This window comes from Erpetoichthys calabaricus, chromosome 16, assembly GCF_900747795.2.
Source record: "Erpetoichthys calabaricus chromosome 16, fErpCal1.3, whole genome shotgun sequence".
Classification (NCBI taxonomy): Eukaryota; Metazoa; Chordata; class Cladistia; order Polypteriformes; family Polypteridae; genus Erpetoichthys; species Erpetoichthys calabaricus.
Window position 1 is genome coordinate 62,081,744 of NC_041409.2, and position 18,701 is coordinate 62,100,444.

The 18,701-nt window shown below is 38.5% G+C and overlaps 1 protein-coding gene across 3 annotated transcripts in view; it reads right to left on the reverse strand.

Annotated features, from left to right (window-relative positions):
• Nucleotides 1–18,701, reverse strand: part of brf1b (BRF1 RNA polymerase III transcription initiation factor subunit b) — a 329,557-nt gene that overhangs the window by 49,382 nt on the left and 261,474 nt on the right. The gene's annotated exons all lie outside the window — the stretch shown is intronic.

Sequence of the window (18,701 nt, forward strand, 5' to 3'; positions counted from 1 at the left end):
CTAATAAAACAGTTATCCATGCCAAGATTATAATTGTGACAGTCATTATGATTTGCTATTATTACGCTTTCCCATTCTCGCTTGTGTAGACCCCACATCTGTATTGAGCAAACTGTGCTTCCAGCTCTTGGAACAAGACTTCAGAATGAGAAAGATATAATGGCATAACTAGTGACAGACTCCCCAAACAATCCATTCTATAATTCATCCTGAATCACACCTGCTCTAGAGTACATTACAGAAAGAGGTAAGGAGCAGGATGGCCAGTTAAACGGCTTTCTCTACACTATTACCAAATGGTCTCACCTAATCATGCTTTTCCTCAAGTTGCAATATTGCAAGGTTTGAATAAGGAAAAATGTAGAACTTTATGTATACTATTCAGTTAACGTCAAATGTAGTGCAGTAGTTAACCCTGTTTGCAGAATCCTGTGTTTGAATCACACTCCTGGGGCCTCATGTATAACGCCGTACGTAGAATTCGCACTATAACATGACATACAGACAAAAGCGGAAATGTGCTTAACGCACAAAAAAATCCAGATGCATAAATCTGTGCGTACGCCAACTTACATGTTCTTCCTCTACATAAATCCCGGTCAGCGTGAAAAGTAACGCACATGCACGCGCCTTCTGTCCTGCCCCAACTCCTCCCAGAATTATGCCTCTTTGAATATGCAAATTAATATAAATAGCCCTTAAGCTCAGCCATCTGTGAAAAGACAATGGTAAATGCACGGGGGAAAACAGAAGAATTTCAGCGAATACCAAGTCGAGGCAAGGAAAACATACTATTTGTTGGTTTAAACAGTGGTATAATCAACAAAAGGCAGTTGATCAAGTGACATAGCGTGTCGGAGAAACTCGAAAGCTCAAGTTCACAAAGTCGCACAGTGCCCAAAATAAAAAAAGAAGTCACATATCAAAAGTTGCTGTGAAAAGGCGAGTCGTAGCCCACCGTCTGAGTGTCATATGAAAGCTTATTTGGGTACAGAGAAAAAAAAAAAGTCACACAGTGGGGGGAAAAAAGGCACGAAATGTCAACTTTAATGACAAAATAAACTACGTGATTAAAATGGAAATTTCGAGATTAAAGTAGAACATCATAAACTTCATCTTAAAATCGTTTAAATTTACTTGTTTCTCAAATCCCATTATAACTAAAGTAGCACGTTAAATGCTTTGTTTTGTATTTGATCTTCTGTGTGCTCTATGTTTGTGAATACTACGTGCATCTTAGCTTTCTCTGCCTCCAACAGGACACAGAATCCATTACATTAGTAATATTACAGCTCTCTGAATAACTAAAATACTGAGATGTACAGTGGTGTGAAAAACTATTTGCCCCCTTCCTGATTTCTTATTCTTTTGCATGTTTGTCACACAAAATGTTTCTGATCATCAAACACATTTAACCATTAGTCAAATATAACACAAGTAAACACAAAATGCAGTTTGTAAATGGTGGTTTTTATTATTTAGGGAGAAAAAAAAATCCAAACCTACATGGCCCTGTGTGAAAAAGTAATTGCCCCCTGAACCTAATAACTGGTTGGGCCACCCTTAGCAGCAATAACTGCAATCAAGCGTTTGCGATAACTTGCAATGAGTCTGTTACAGCGCTCTGGAGGAATTTTGGCCCACTCATCTTTGCAAAATTGTTGTAATTCAGCTTTATTTGAGGGTTTTCTAGCATGAACTGCCTTTTTAAGGTCATGCCATAGCATCTCAATTGGATTCAGGTCAGGACTTTGACTAGGCCACTCCAAAGTCTTCATTTTGTTTTTCTTCAGCCATTCAGAGGTGGATTTGCTGGTGTGTTTTGGGTCATTGTCCTGTTGCAGCACCCAAGATCGCTTCAGCTTGAGTTGACGAACAGATGGCCGGACATTCTCCTTCAGGATTTTTTGGTAGACAGTAGAATTCATGGTTCCATCTATCACAGCAAGCCTTCCAGGTCCTGAAGCAGCAAAACAACCTCAGACCATCACACTACCACCACCATATTTTACTGTTGGTATGATGTTCTTTTTCTGAAATGCTGTGTTCCTTTTACGCCAGATGTAACGGGACATTTGCCTTCCAAAAAGTTCAACTTTTGTCTCATCAGTCCACAAGGTATTTTCCCAAAAGTCTTGGCAATCATTGAGATGTTTCTTAGCAAAATTGAGACGAGCCCTAATGTTCTTTTTGCTTAACAGTGGTTTGCGTCTTGGAAATCTGCCATGCAGGCTGTTGGAGTCGTGAACACTGACCTTAATTGAGGCAAGTGAGGCCTGCAGTTCTTTAGATGTTGTCCTGGGGTCTTTTGTGACCTCTCGGATGAGTTGTCTCTGTGCTCTTGGGGTAATTTTGGTCGGCCGGCCACTCCTGGGAAGGTTCACCACTGTTCCATGTTTTTGCCATTTGTGGATAATGGCTCTCACTGTGGTTCGCTGGAGTCCCAAAGCTTTAGAAATGGCTTTATAACCTTTACCAGACTGATAGATCTCAATTACTTCTGTTCTCATTTGTTCCTTAATTTCTTTGGATCTTGGCATGATGTCTAGCTTTTGAGGTGCTTTTGGTCTACTTCTCTGTGTCAGGCAGCTCCTATTTAAGTGATTTCTTGATTGAAACAGGTGTGGCAGTAATCAGGCCTGGGGGTGGCTACGGAAATTGAACTCAGGTGTGATACACCACAGTTAGGTTATTTTTTAACAAGGGGGCAATTACTTTTTCACACAGGGCCATGTAGGTTTGGATTTTTTTTCTCCCTAAATAATAAAAACCATCATTTAAAAACTGCATTTTGTGTTTACTTGTGTTATATTTGACTAATGGTTAAATGTGTTTGATGATCAGAAACATTTTGTGTGACAAACATGCAAAAGAATAAGAAATCAGGAAGGGGGCAAATAGTTTTTCACACCACTGTATACGTGATATCATTTTCATGATGATAGGAGTTAAAGCAGGTTATTAAACATGGGAACATAGTGGCGCAGTGATTGCTCATGTCTCACGCATGATGCCTGCTGCACCATGCACGACCTTCGATGAAATACTTTACTGCAGCAGTACGGTCTCTTTCAAACATACTAACCTCCAATTCCTGTCCTTACTTTTCTTTCTCCAAATACCTAATCGCCACACAATCAGCTCTGTAATAGACGTTAAGCCATCTGTAAGCTTAGAATGCCGATTCTTCAAAACTTTAAGGAACATTGAAATATCTTGGTAATACATGTTTAATCATTCTATCCATCTATCCTTCCAGTGTCGTGTCAGCACCAGCAACAATACAGCGTAAAGCAGGAACAGTCCCTGAACTAGCTACCGCTGCGGAACCGTGTCCTCACATGTTTAATTATTAACAATATAGATTATTTAAATGAAGTTAAAGTTTTATCTGTATAATAAACACATTTTGCTGCATGTCATCTTAAAAATTATATCGTCATCATATATAAATACGCGCTTTATAAAGTAGCTCAGGTTGTGCAATATTATAACTGCATCGCAAGTTTACAGTGAGGTAATTGTACTTATAAGTACAAACGGTTCTACAAGGAGCACTTGACGGACTGATTGAGTGCGTTTGTAGTTCTTGGGATGAAACTGTTTCTGAACCATGAGGTCCGTACAAGAAAGGCTTTGAAGCGTTTGCTGAGTGAGAGCAGTTCAAATAGGCAGCATGGCTGAGGCAGCGTGTGCTTGATGCTGTATACTGATAATTCTCTGCTGTAGATCTGTGATTCCCCACTCAGATATAGTGATACAAATACTCCGAGTGGTGCAGTGAGAGTAATATGGAAAAAGATGATCTGCTGTGGCAACCCCTAACGGGAGCGGCTGAAAGAAGAAAAAGAAGGTGCAGTGAGAATAACAACACTAAAGCAGCTATGGTATTTGGAATACTTTGGCTATTCCCTAGAACATTATATTGTTACAAGCTAATTACAATCAGATGCATTAAACTAATAAACAATATGCAGTTAGTTTCAGTGTATACGATAAAGCCGCATCAGGGATGTGGATCTAAAGAATGGGTAACCACACAGGAACAGTAGCACTGCTTTGATGCTGGGTGCCGCCAGTCTGCAAAACAGAGTGGAGAACTTGCGTATGCCAGGGTTGGAGCTACCGTGGAAATGTGCGTGGCTTTACGCCAAGTTTAGGTTTTATACATCGCGACTTGAGCGTGGAAACGTTCGTACGCAACATTTTTGTGCGTACGCACCATTTATACATGAGGCCCCTGGTCATTATCTCTATGAAGTTTGTACATATTCACCATGCCTATGTAGTTTTTTGTCTGAGTGCTCAGGTCTTCCTCACACATGCCAAAGTACTGAGTGCTGTATTACTCTGTGACTTTAAATTGGCCCCGAGTACGTGCAGTATTACTCTGTGACTTTAAATTGGCCCCGAATACGTGCAGGAGTGTATGAGACTGTCCAATTGTGGACTGGTATTCCAGCCAGGCAAGGTTCTAGGTTTGTATCACAGAAATCCAGAAAACTCACAGACCCACGGATTACTCAGGCGTCAGAATGTTAAAATGTTATTAAATCCTATGCATAGAAATGTTTGTGAAAAGACTACATGAACAAACATTATAAACAACTGCTTATGAATATTATGGTCTTTTATTTGGAAATATGTATAGCACTTTGAGCTTATCTGCTAAAAATGGAACATAAAAACAAATTGAATAGTGGAAATATTAATACTGGCTATATTTTCCAATCAGTCTATTATTCCAGAACACTACATCATTGTGGATGAAATTAAACTGGCAGTAAATTTAGAGATAACAACTCAACAATGTTTTCATTGTCAGAGAAACTTTTATGTTCTGTTCTTTCATCTGAATAATTTCTTTTTCCATGTGACCTCTATACATACTGGAACAACAAAAGATAGGAAATGAAATAACAATGTAGATCAAAAAGGGGTAAACTAAACTAATGGCTAACAATTTTACACTGTAGTTCCAAAGGTCACAGAAGGACATAGCATACAGGTGAGTAAATTATGGACCAATTTTCTTTTAGACTCCAAGAGAAACATCAAGCACACATCATTGTGTCTTTGTCCCATTTTATGTAAATTCCACACATAATGGGCTGATGGGAGTGCACATTTAATTATGTATTTCAAGTGCCGTGAAAACAGCCCTTCAAGTGGGTGTTCCCAAAGAGCACAGAGCATCCACCACACCATTAAGCATAAGCGAGTGTATTTTTACAGTATAAGGATTCAGTAGATTCAGTCCAGCATGCACGTGCTGTTCGAACGAGAAGAAAAAGCAACCTTCCAGTGACCTTGTTGGAAAACAAATATACTGAAGCATATTTGTCTGATATTTCTTATAACACAAACGCATGTCCATTTATGAATGACTGAAAAGAAATTAAATGATAGTTTTAGACTGGCGTAGTCAAAGTCTAGTCCTAAACCCAATGCAGATGTTGTTGTAGGACCATAAAAGTACAGTTCATACTTGAAAACCTACCAATGTCTCTAGATTAATGCAGTTATGCAAGGAAGAATGGATTACATTTTTTCCAAAGTGATATGAAAGTCTGATATTGAATTATTAAGCATTAGATTGCAGGAACTGCAGCAAAAGGTAGCACAATTGTTTATGAAGTATAAAGTGACAATTACTTTTTTTAAAACAATAAAACTTGGTGTCGGATAACTCTGCCTGATTATAGAAGTACCACATTTCAAATGCTTATTCTACAAAAACGCAACAAGATAAAATAAATTTCATTGCAACACAAGAAAGGGTATACAAAATAGATTTTTTTCACTGTGTTTTAAAAATAATGTCTTAAAGGTGGTCACCATCATTAGCGATACACTCATTAAGATGATTTCTAAACGCTTGCATGACTTTTTCGGCCAGTTCAAGGGAAATAGCAGTGATTTTGTGGTGAACATCGTCCTTGAGGGCTTCAAGATTTTGAGGTTGGTGTGTGTATATACCTTCGACTTGAGATAGCCCCACAAGAAGAAATCGCATGGAGCAAAATTAGGCAAACGTGAAGGCCACTGACATCGCCACATGGGGAGATCAGCTTCCACTGAAACATCTCCAGCAAAACTTGCATGGAATTCTGTGCCATATGAGCTGTTGCCCCATCGTGTTGAAACCAGGCATCTACCACATCCATTTCTTCCAGTGGGAGCCAGAAAAAGTTCTCTAGCATTTCAATGTAACATTCTGAAGTGACAGTGAACGTTGCTCCATCCTCCTCAAAAAAGTAAGGGCCTACAATGCCAAATTATACAACGGCGCACAAAACTATAATATGCTCACTGTGCCGGGGTCTCTGACGAAGTTCACAAGGGTTGGTTTCAGCCCAATAGCAAAATTTTTGCTTATTTATGCAACCATTTAAATGGAAATGTGCCTCGTCACTGCACATGACGATAGCATCTTGATGAACGGTTTGCAGAATGTTTGTGCACAACTCTTTACGGCTCTCAAAGTCTCTCTCGGCGAGTTCCTGCACTACCATCATTTTCTATGAATTGAAATTAAGGTCCTCATGCAAAATCCTCCTCAAAGAGATGTTGGAAATGCCTACGGCAGAAGCATGTTTGCACGCTGAATGTTTAGGAGACTGCAAAATCGATGCCCTTACACCTTGGATATTTTCAGGCGTTCATACAGTCCAAGGACGGCCTGGAGATTTTCTGTTCAATGTTGTACCAGTCTGTCTAAATTTAGCCACCCAGTGAAGAATTGTTTTCTGATTTGGGACGTCACTGTTAGGAGGAATGCTGAGTGTGTTCAGAAGGCACGTTATGTAGTGATGATGGATTCGTTGTTTTTGAAGAATGCTTCAACAGCAAAAGCACGGTGCACACTGGACCAAGGCATGTTACCAGCTGAAAACTACAAGGGATCACCAATCAAAGGACCCCCACCCCAAACCACTTGGCTGCCTCTCACTCGCGCAATGACCTTGAGAAATGTGGTACTTCATTTTGGCTCACCCTGTATTAAAAAATTACAATTTGTTTACCTGGATGTCCTTTACTGAATACAGTATGTGATTGTGACTGAAGACTAGAAAACATCTAATGTCACAAAATGCAAAAATAGAGCAAATCCAGAAGTAGCAAATAGTTGTTCATGGTATTGTCTTTAGAACTTCTCTATATTGTGCCGGACACCTCAGGCTATGGCTGATGATACTAAGTGAACCTACATTGACGCACAAAATATTGTTTCTGTCTCTCTAAATTACATTACATTCTCTGTAGATGTTACATTGCAATAAGTTGTCACAATGAAGGGAAAGATCATACACAGCATAAAGATAGTGTGAAATACAGGCCATGCTAACAGAGTCAATGAGTTATACACAAGTGAAAACTCACAAGAAAACAGCCAATTTTTTTAAAAAAGGCTGAAATGTGGTTATATAAGAGTGCATCTTTTTCCACTTGGTTAAAGAGCTCAGATGTTGAATGTAAAGCCATGGCGCTTTAAAGAGCTTTCCTATCAACTGCTTTTGGGTATAGAAAAAAAAGGATTATTAAACCAGTAAATGTAGGCATTAATATTTTATTTTCTCTGAAATTTAAATATATACTACTTTGTCAAAAAAATCTCTCTAACTCCTAGTCGATTACATAACTGTGATATAATAAATGTAAAGATCAACTATACAATTAATCTTAACAGTAATTATTAAAGAATCTCATTAAAAATATTAAATATCAAAGTGTCACTCTTCATGTAAAAGTTTGGTAAACTAAACATTTAATGCGTAAGGTGGCTGGCACAGAATGATGGATTAACAAAAGTACCACAAAGGCGATTTTAAGTTAAAGAGATTTTTTTTCCCCCATTAATTTCTTGCCAGTTTCTCATGCTTAAAAAAGAAGGTCTGCTACTATTTTAAATAAACATCTTTGACTAAATATATAACTTATTATGTAATATGTTCCACATTGTACACATCTTGCAGACTAAATGTGCTTAATGTGATCATTTTAAGTCAGAGATGCAAGGTCAAAAATACAACTTTATATATGCCTATTACTTGGGAAATTGAGTCAGAAAGGGTAATTGCAAATTAAAGCTAGATACTGCTCTTAAAATAACATTGTATTCTCATTTTGTGAGATGGTTTAACTCAGTCATATGAGAGGAACAGAAAGGTGACAGATGTATTGATTACAGACTGAGCATGATACTGTATTAATGGGGTAAAAAAGAAATCCACTGAACGACTGTCAAGCCTTCATAAACATGAGCAGACAATGTAATTATCACAGCTGTTTACCTCTTCTCAATTACTTGTGAATGGAAGTGACCACATATTTTACATTCTCTGCTGGGCATTAACACCTCATTGTGAGATATTGTCATCATTTTCAGACTGAAGGCCTCTAGTGTTATAGGTAGAGATTTTAAATTTTGCAAAACCCCATCAAAGGTTAACATTTCTTTTATCCTGTAAATAAACCACATCAATCAAACACTATGCCAGCTTACCAAAACAAGACTAATTACATTGGATAAAATAGAAATTTACTGCATCATAAAATGACTAATACTTTTTTAACCATTGCAATTGTACTGACATATAATAAAAAGTGAAAATTAGAATAGTGTCCTTCAGGAATTTCACTAGAAATGAGCAAATCCCTTAAATCCTTCAAATTTAACACCTAAAACTATTTAGAATATGAAATGATATGGACAGAAAGACAAAGATGCATTGTAAGATGTTTTTAAGGTGGGGGTGCTCGCGGTACAAAATAAAGTTGTGACATCATTACATTTAAATAATAGCAAGGAAGTGTTTTAGAAATACAGTTAAACATGATTTACATTACCACACGCCAGCACACAAATCACGTACAGGTTATATTCCAGTGAAGTTGTTGGAGACTGGGAATTCACTAAAAAGCAGAAATTAATGACTGCAAGATTATGCAAAAAGGAACAATTTATTAAACAAAAATAAAATAAAATTTGAGAACATTAGTACCAAAACAAATGTGTTACAGCTGACTTACAGATGTACAGTTTGTAATGGCTACAACTTTTAGCAGCATATCAGAATAAAAAAAAGATTTTAAAACATTACTCTTAACATTCCCTGGAATTATTATGGAAAACTATTCTGCACAGTGGCAAAAAATAAAATGAAACGGATATCTAATTGAAATGGCTATTCACAACCCAAGATTTCTCACAACTTGTCCATTTCCCTGAAGTTCATGATGAATGGATGCTTGGTCACTCACTCTTGTCTGTAAAGAGGACTAAATGAGTTTCATTGGTGCTGAATCCATTCTTTTCTAGGTTAATATTGTTGTCTTTTCATATGTAATGTAAATTATGTCCTTGGTAGATTCTTGCCGTGCCCCTGATAATGTTGGGGCAGGCCAATGCTCCCACGACAGTACAGTGGATTAAGCATGTTTGGTAATGGATCGATGAATGTATAACAATTTTGTCCAATAATCTTCTTGTTAGTAGCAGTTTCTGAATATGTCGTACATGAAGAGGCCACTCTGCTTTTGCACACTAATGTCAACTGAGTGTTGCAATTGCCTAGTATTCAAATGAACAAAATAAAGAACTCTCCAGTGCTTATAAATACCAACTGGCTGTAATAATAATAATAATAATAATAATAATAATAATAATTCATTACATTTATATAGCACTTTTCTCAGTACTCAAAGCGCTATCCACACAGGGAGGAACCGGGAAGTGAACCCACAATCTTCCACAGTCTCCCTACTGCAAAGCAATTAAGTCTTTTTTTTTTATTTAAATAATTTCAGCTGTCTTTATAAAATCAAATGCTTTGAGTGATGTGGCCTCCAGCAAGAGTGCTGTAGAATCCCCAGCATTCTCCTTCCCATGCCTATGTAAAGAACCAGTTACTGGAGATGTCATGTTTTAACTACTTTTAATATGCAGTCAGTTCTATAGCAATAAAACATGCATATAGGCACTGTGTCATCCTAACCATCTTCCAAGCAAATGTAACCTTTTACAGGGTCACATGGACCTAAAGCCTGTCTCCAATTCTGGAGAATAGGCAAAATGTCAGTCCTTCTCAAAGTACACAAGCAAACATCTGCAATTCCTGCCAATATACAATCACTATTCAACCCAGCATAAACATCTGTGGGATATGGGAGGAAATTAAAGTACTTGTAGAAAACAAACACAGCCACAGGAAGAGCAAGAAATTTCACAAAGGTAGTGACCTAGTGGAGAATCAAACCCTGTTCGCTAGATATGTGAGGCAGCAGTGATAATCCATGTGCCTTTAGGCTATTCAAGACATGCATTCCTAAAATGCAATTTAGGAATTTTTCCTACTTTAAATTTGGTAAAAGCACATTGATTGATTTGATTATTGCTAGCCTGACATTGGTTATGGTAAACTAGTGCTCAACTTTTTCTTGAGTTATAACTTTTTCTAGAAAAATGTATTGCATGTATAAACATCTCCACAGTCTTAAAATAAAATTTCAATTTCCCTAAAGATGCTTAAAAGAAAAACACCACATCATACATTTATTTACAGAGCGCCCCAATACCATACAAATTCTTCATTTTTAGATATATCACAGATTTGCATTGACTAATTTGCACTTTTTAATAAAATCAAAAAAAGACCTGGCCAATTGTATCCCCAGCAGGACATATACAATGTTACTGATAATTAGGTCAGAAATCTAAACATCGAAGAATACCTCATGTATATAAATAAACTGATGGAATTTGATGTTTCTGCTTGCCTTAATTCCAATGATTTACAGTGTCCTACAGTGAGACTTTTAACTAAATCATTTATTAAAAATAAGTACATTTCAGATAATAATTCAATCTAAATAATTCAAGCTAAAATAAGGCTGGCTTAAAATGCACATACAGCAGCAGATTTCAAAATCTGCTATTTTTAATATTAGCTCATTTCACAAACATCTACTTGCACCCTTACTCTTCTTTGATTTTAACTGGGCTGTTACCCTTGTATGATTATTGTTTAAACTGCTCTGTGATGAAGAATCAACATAAAAAACCTCGTGTGAATTAAAAATGAAGCAGAAGGAGCTATATTTGGAAAGATTATATGGTGGCTATGGATAAACTTTGAAGACTTACTTAAATCCAGTCCATAATGTTCAGTTAAATTTAAAGACTTGCCTGATTTACGGCATGGCACACAGTATTGCCAAATCATTAAAATATAGATATACTCTTACTTATAAAAACATATTTCATTAAGAACAGATCTGGACAAAATTAGGACGAAAAGCAAGAGGAGCACCATGACTAGACTTCTTCTTTGTTTCTTAGTGCAACAGATTCTGCAGCATCCATTCTTGGATACATTTCTCTTACTGTTTTTACTCACATCTTTCAGTGTATTGTGAATGAAATACCTCAATAATGTTCGGCACAGTGGATAGCGCTGCTGCCTCGCAGTTAGGAGACCGGGGTTCGCTTCCTGGGTCCTCCCTGCGTGGAGTTTGCATGTTCTCCCCGTGTCTGCATGGGTTTCCTCCGGTGGCCGCCCACAGTCCAAAGACATGCAGGTTAGGTGTATTGGCGATTTTAAATTGTCCCTAGTGTGTGCTTGGTGTGTGGGTGTGTGTGTGTGTGCCCTGCGGTGGGCTGGCGCCCTGCCCAGGGTTTGTTCCTGCCTTACGCCCTGTGTTGGCTGGGATTGCCTCCAGCAGACCCCCGTGACCCTGTAGTTAGGATACAGCGGGTTGGATAATGGATGGATGGATGTTCCCTTGATCCTCTATATTTTAAAGCAGACTAACAGTAGTGTTTTTGTATGTGCTACTCTTTTCTTATAGTGACCACAGCACCTCTGCCTCCCCGTTCTCATGAAGCAGACAGAATGTGATGGCCCAGGCCATGTCAAAGGGCACAGCATAGTCGCTGAAGCTCACCTCAGTCAACATGCTTCTTGGTTTTGTGTCTCTGACCTTAAAAATGTTCTGCTGTTGTAAAATGTATTTTTAGACTTTGGTAACAGTCCAGTTTATTCTGGGACTAGGTCTCATTTTGCACGTTTGCTGCAGTTATTTTGGTCTATTTTGTAAAGTCTGATGCTTAGAAGAGCTGGTGTTCATGTGTTTCAGGACATGAGCAGGGTATGTGACATGCTGAATCATTTTGCATGTGCTGGAGGTCTGAGGAGAGAAGGACAACACAGGGTAGTCCTACTCATATTATGTGTTTGCTCTTGGATATTTTTTTTAATTTAAATGGTTACAGATAGAATACATGGTTAATGTGTCTGCAAAAACAAACAAATCAAAACACATTAAAAATATTTAACATACAGTAGAATTGATTAACTTTAACTGGAGTAAAGCCTTTTTAATGTGGAGCTATCAATATCAATGTATTCTTTGTAAAATTATGCTTTGCTTTTACAAAATAAGCAGGAGAAAAGGCTCTGTCCAGCTTTTCTTAGAACAAAGAATACAAGAAGAAAATATAAAAAACAGATAGTAGGAGGAAATATATCGAGTATGACTTAATGTCGTAATGCTTTATATATCACACTAGCTCTCTCCACGGGCTAAGACTCAGAAAGTGCAAATGTAAGACATTTAGAAAAAATGACATTTTTTTTTAAATCATGCCAACAGTTGTAGTTTGCAATCCTTGACTAGCAAAGTTAGCTCAAAAAAATGTCTGCTTTCAAAAAGCAAACAAACCAAGAGCTTATCTTTTGCAGCTGCAGACATGTCTCACCTTTTCCATTTACTTTACAATGTTTTTTTCCACTGCAGCCAGAAATATTGATTGAAGAAGCATCATGAACATCCAAGGACTGTTCTCTATTGCCCCCTTGATGCCTTGGAGCATTAAGTTTGTTTTTAGAGATGCACTAGGGGCCTACAGTGCAGGGAATGTATAATGAATGCGAAAGAGAGAATTCTTCACAGACATGCAGTCACCAAAGCATTTTTAAAAAGTCAGAGGAGTACACTGAAGAGCCTCTTTAAAGTTTCACACCCTGTGAAACAGCTGCTCAATCACTCCCACTCCTACTTCTCTTTCTAAAATAACTTCCCTTCCCATGAATTTAACTGACCAGTTTAAAAAGACACCTAGGCACAAATAAGCACACGGAAATAATACAGATCATATTGAAATCATGGGTGTGTTCCATAAAAGGGTAAAGATGCACAGAAATGCACTAAGGCAGGTTACCATTAGAAAAAGCACAAAAAATAATGTATCAAACCTTCATTATGCCAGCTCTTGATCCTTCTTATCTGAATGTCGGATAATTAACAATGACACAGACTCAATTGAGGAATACAAACTATGAGAGACTTCTATAAGAATGCAGACAAAGGCCCCAGAAATGAGTCAAATTGGAGTAAATTACATTCATAATCCAGACATATATAAGAGATTTCTGTAAGGATGTAGACTAAGGCTCCAGAAATGAGTCAAATTAGAGTAAATTACACTTACAATCCACAGATATAAAATAATCCAGAACCAAGTATGCACTCACTATGCACAACATCTGTATCTATCTATCTATCTCTATATCTCTCTCTCTCTCTATATATATATATCTATATCTATCTATCTATCTATATATATATCTATATATATCTATATATCTATATATATATATATATATATATATATATATATATAGGGGGGCGGCACGGTGGTGCAGTGTGTAGCGCTGTTGCCTCGCAGTTAGGAGACCTGGGTGTGCTTCCCGGGTCCTCCCTTTGTGGAGTTTGCATGTTCTCCCTGTGTTTGTGTGGGTTTCCTCTGGGTACTCCGGATTCCTCCCACAGTCCAAAGACATTCAGGTTAGGTGCATTGGTGATTCTAAAATTGCCCTAGTGTGTGCTTGGTGTGTGGGTGTGCCCTGCGGTGTGCTGGCACCCTGCCAAGGATTTGTTTCCTGCCTTGCTCCCTGTGTTGGCTGGGATTGGCTCAAGCAGACCCCCGTGACCCTGTAGTCAGGATATAGCGGGTTGGATAATGGATGGATGGATAGATAGATAGATATACAGGTATACACACACATATACCGTGCATCCGGAAAGTATTCACAGCGCACCACTTTTTCCACATTTTGTTATGTTACAGCCTTATTCCAAAATGGATTAAATTCATTTTTTTCCTCAGAATTCTACACACAACACCCCATAATGACAACGTGAAAAAAGTTTACTTGAGGTTTTTGCAAATTTATTAAAAATAAAAAAACTGAGAAATCCCATGTACATAAGTATTCACAGCCTTTGCTCAATACTTTGTCGGTGCACCTTTGGCAGCAATTACAGCCTCAAGTCTTTTTGAATATGATGCCACAAGCTTGGCACACCTATCCTTGACCAGTTTCGCCCATTCCTCTTTGCAGCACCTCTCAAGCTCCATCAGGTTGGATGGGAAGCGTCGGTGCACAGCCATTTTAAGATCTCTCCAGAGATGTTCAATCGGATTCATGTCTGGGCTCTGGCTGGGCCACTCAAGGACATTCACCGAGTTGTCCTGAAGCCACTACTTTGATATCTTGGCTGTTTGCTTAGGGTCGTTGTCCTGCTGAAAGATGAACCGTCGCCCTAGTCTGAGGTTAAGAGCGCTCTGGAGCAGGTTTTCATCCAGAATGTCTCTGTACATTGCTGCAGTCATCTTTCCCTTTATCCTGACTAGTCTCCCAGTTCCTGCCACTGAAAAACATCCCCACAGCATGATGGTGCCACCACCATGCTTCACTGTAGGGATGGTATTGGCCTGGTGATGAGCGGTGCCTGGTTTCCTCCAAACGTGACGCCTGACATTCACACCAAAGAGTTCAATCTTTGTTTCATCAGACCAGAGAATTTTCTTTCTCATGGTCTGAGAGTCCTTCAGGTGCCTTTTGGCAAACTCCAGGCAGGCTGCCATGTGCCTTTTACTAAGGAGTGGCTTCCATCTGGCCACTCTATCATACAGGCCTGATTGGTAGATTGCTGCAGAGATGGTTGTCCTACTGGAAGGTTCTCCTCTCTCCACAGAGGACCTCTGACAGAGTGACCATCAGGTTCTTGGTCACCTCCCTGACTAAGGCCCTTCTCCCCCGATCACTCAGTTTAGATGGCCGGCCAGCTCTAGGAAGAGTCCTGGTGGTTTCGAACTTCTTCCACTTACAGATGATGGAAGCCACTATGCTCATTGGGGCCTTCAAAGCAGCAGAAAGTTTTCTGTAACCTTCCCCAGATTTGTGCCTCGAGACAATCCTGTCTCGGAGGTCTACAGACAATTCCTTTGACTTCATGCTTGGTTTGTGCTCTGACATGAACTGTCAACTGTGGGACCTTACATAGACAGGTGTGTGCCTTTCCAAATCATGTCCAATCAACTGAATTTACCACAGGTGGACTCCAATTAAGCTGCAGAAACATCTCAAGGATGATCAGGGAGAAACAGGATGCACCTGAGCTCAATTTTGAGCTTCATGGCAAAGGCTGTGAATACTTATGTACATGTGATTTCTCAATTTTTTTATTTTTAATAAATTTGCAAAAATCTCAAGTAAACTTTTTTCACGTTGTCATTATGGGGTGTTGTGTGTAGAATTCTGAGGGAAAAAATGAATTTAATCCATTTTGGAATAAGGCTGTAACATAAGAAAATGTGGAAAAAGTGATGCGCTGTGAATACTTTCCGGATGCACTGTATATAAGCTATCCTTACAAATTATTTTACTTAATTCACTTTGTCACTATTTCTTGTTTTTTTTCAGCATCAGCATTCAAACATCTGATTTTCTTTTCATCACTGACAAGCAGTATGATGGAGCATAGATATGATAACCTAACTGACAGAAGCTGATGTGCTCTACAGCAGTGATTCAGGTCACTCATGTTTCGGATCTTCTGCTAACACGGGAGCAACAGTGAAATGTCACATTATCATAACTTTGCTAAATATCATGGAGAAATGAGGTGATATTACAAGTGTCTGATCACGTGCAATCTCAGAGGAATAGCAAGATAAATATTAATATTTGAGAAATTAGTCCAGCAGATGTAACAGTAACTGAATATGTGACTACTATGTATACTGTAGAACTGGAGTAAAAAAAAAAAAAAAAAAAAAAAAATGCTTCTCAAAAAAGGCAGCTAAGCAGATGGCTTGTCTTTGAACATTTTTCTTTGCCATTCTGATTTGAACCAATGCACAAAATGGATCCAGGTTTATGCAAAAAAGAAAAAGAAATTCTATGCTATTACTTATGTATCATAATGCATAAGCTTTTACTAGTAAGACTTCAAGATAATGCATTTCTGCTCTGGGAAAAATTCCTTGTCCTCCATTCCACACTTTTGGGGAGAAATTTACAAGTGTTCATTATTGACTTTGGTCTCAAGAAAATGAAATTAGTAGGGATGAAAGACCTTTCTTTTGTAATGCTGATTTACTAATGGAAATAGTCCATTTGTCATGTGTATTTTAGGAATATTTATAGAACTATGCTATTATGTGAAGGAACCACTGATTTATATCAGGATATAGTGCTGCATCAGCAGGTTTTAACCATTTAATTTTTTTTAACATAACATATAGTAATACATTTGGTTAATTCTGACAAGACATGCAATTTTTGTTTGTCAAAAAAAAACACTACATAATAAATTCTCCTCTAGTTTTATAATAAATCTAGGTAAAGAGGATGGCACATGGTTACTTCAAGTGGTCTTACTGTATTAGTTGAAAACTGTTTTAATGTTCTAAACAAATCTATTCTAATGTTGTGTCCTAAATAGCATTAAAAGGTCAGAAAACCCTTGATACAATTCAAAGTGAAACTATTTATAAAATATGCATTACGATCTAATGGCTTGTATAAATACATATGCAGGCATACATTAAAGCACTCAGGGATGCTGCAGTTAACTAAGATAACATTCAGAAAAGTTGGTTTTGGCATTCAAAGATCATAAGGCCCTACAGTGGGTAGTTGAAGTTCATTAATCTGCTGACAAAAATGTTATGGAAAATGATACCAGCCAAAAGCAGTCTCAATCATCTTGGACCTCAAACACCTTCAGTGCCAGACTGTTGACCCCCCCCCCCCCCCCCTTGTCATCCAGCTGCCAATATTGTGTAGCATGCAAAGATTTACCAAAGAACTACCAATCAGCCTGCAATGACAAATGAATGATACTGAGTGCCTGTAGCTCAATTACTTGCATTGTCTCACTGTTGCTTGATAACTTGGGTGCATGTTGCATGTTTTCATTTAAATGTTTTATGAAATAATTTTGCATATATATTGCTTTTTTTTGTTGCTATTGGTTAGTTTTGTAATTTATACCAATCAGACACAACATTAAAAGCATTAACAGATAAAGTGAATAACACTGATTATCTCGTTACAATGGCACCTGTGAAGGGGTGGGATTTATTAGACAGTCAGTTCTTGAAGGCGATGTGTTGGAAAAAGGAAAAATGGGAAAATGCAAGGATCTAAGAAATTTTGACAATGACAAATTTTGATGGCTAGATGACTGGGCCAGAATATCTCCAAAATGGTAGGTCTTGTGGAGTGTTTCCAGTATGCAGTAGTTAGTATCTATCAAAAGTACCCTAAGGAATAACAAATGGTAAACTGGCAACAGGGTTATTGTTGTGCATGGGTAACAAAGGCTAGCCTATCTGGTTTGAGTCCAAAGAAGTATTATGCTAGCAGGGTGGTTCGCAGCTTACTATTTCACAGTGCCCATGCTGATCCCTGTGTTTGGCCAAAAATGCCTACAATGGGCACACGAGTGTCTGAACTGGACCACTGAGCATTGGAAGAAGGTGGCATGGTTTGATGAGTCATACTTTGCTTTAGATCATGTGGAAAGTCTGGTGCATATGTGTTGTTTACCTGGGGAAGAGATGGCAGCAGAATATACTCTAGGAAGAAGGCAAGCCAGCAGAGGCAGTGTGATACTCTGAGCAATCTTCTGCTGGGAAACCTTGGGTCCTGCCATTTATGTGGATGTTACTTTGACACGTACCACCTATCTAAAGACTGCTGCCAACCATGTACACTCCATCATAGCAACGGTATTCAATGATGGCAGTGGCCTCTTTCAGCAGAATAATGTGCCCTGCCACATTGTAAAAATTGATCATGAATGGTTTGAGGAATATGACAAAATATTCTAGGTGTTGACTTGGTCTCCAGATTTTCCAGCTCTTAATCCAATCGAACATCAGTAGGATGTGCTAGAAAAACAAGTCAGATCCATGGAGGTTTCACCTTGCAACTTACAGGTGTTAAAAGGACCTGCTGCTAATGCCTTGGTGCCAGATACCACAAGACACATTCAGAGGTCTTGTGGCATCCATGCCTCAACAGATCAGAGCTATTTTGGTGGCACAAGGGGAACCTACACAATATTAGGCAGGTGGTGTTAATGTTGTGGCCAATTGGAGCACATTGGCTACATTGTTGCATTAATGTAACTCCCCCCCATCAGCTTTTCTGCACTACAGGCACTATCCATCCATCCATCCATCCATCCATCCATCCATCCATCCATCCTCTTCCGCTTATCCGAGGTCGGGTCGCGGGGGCAGCAGCTTGAGCAGAGATGCCCAGACTTCCCTCTCCCCAGCCACTTCTTCTAGCTCTTCCGGGAGAATCCCAAGGCGTTCCCAGGCCAGCCGAGAGACATAG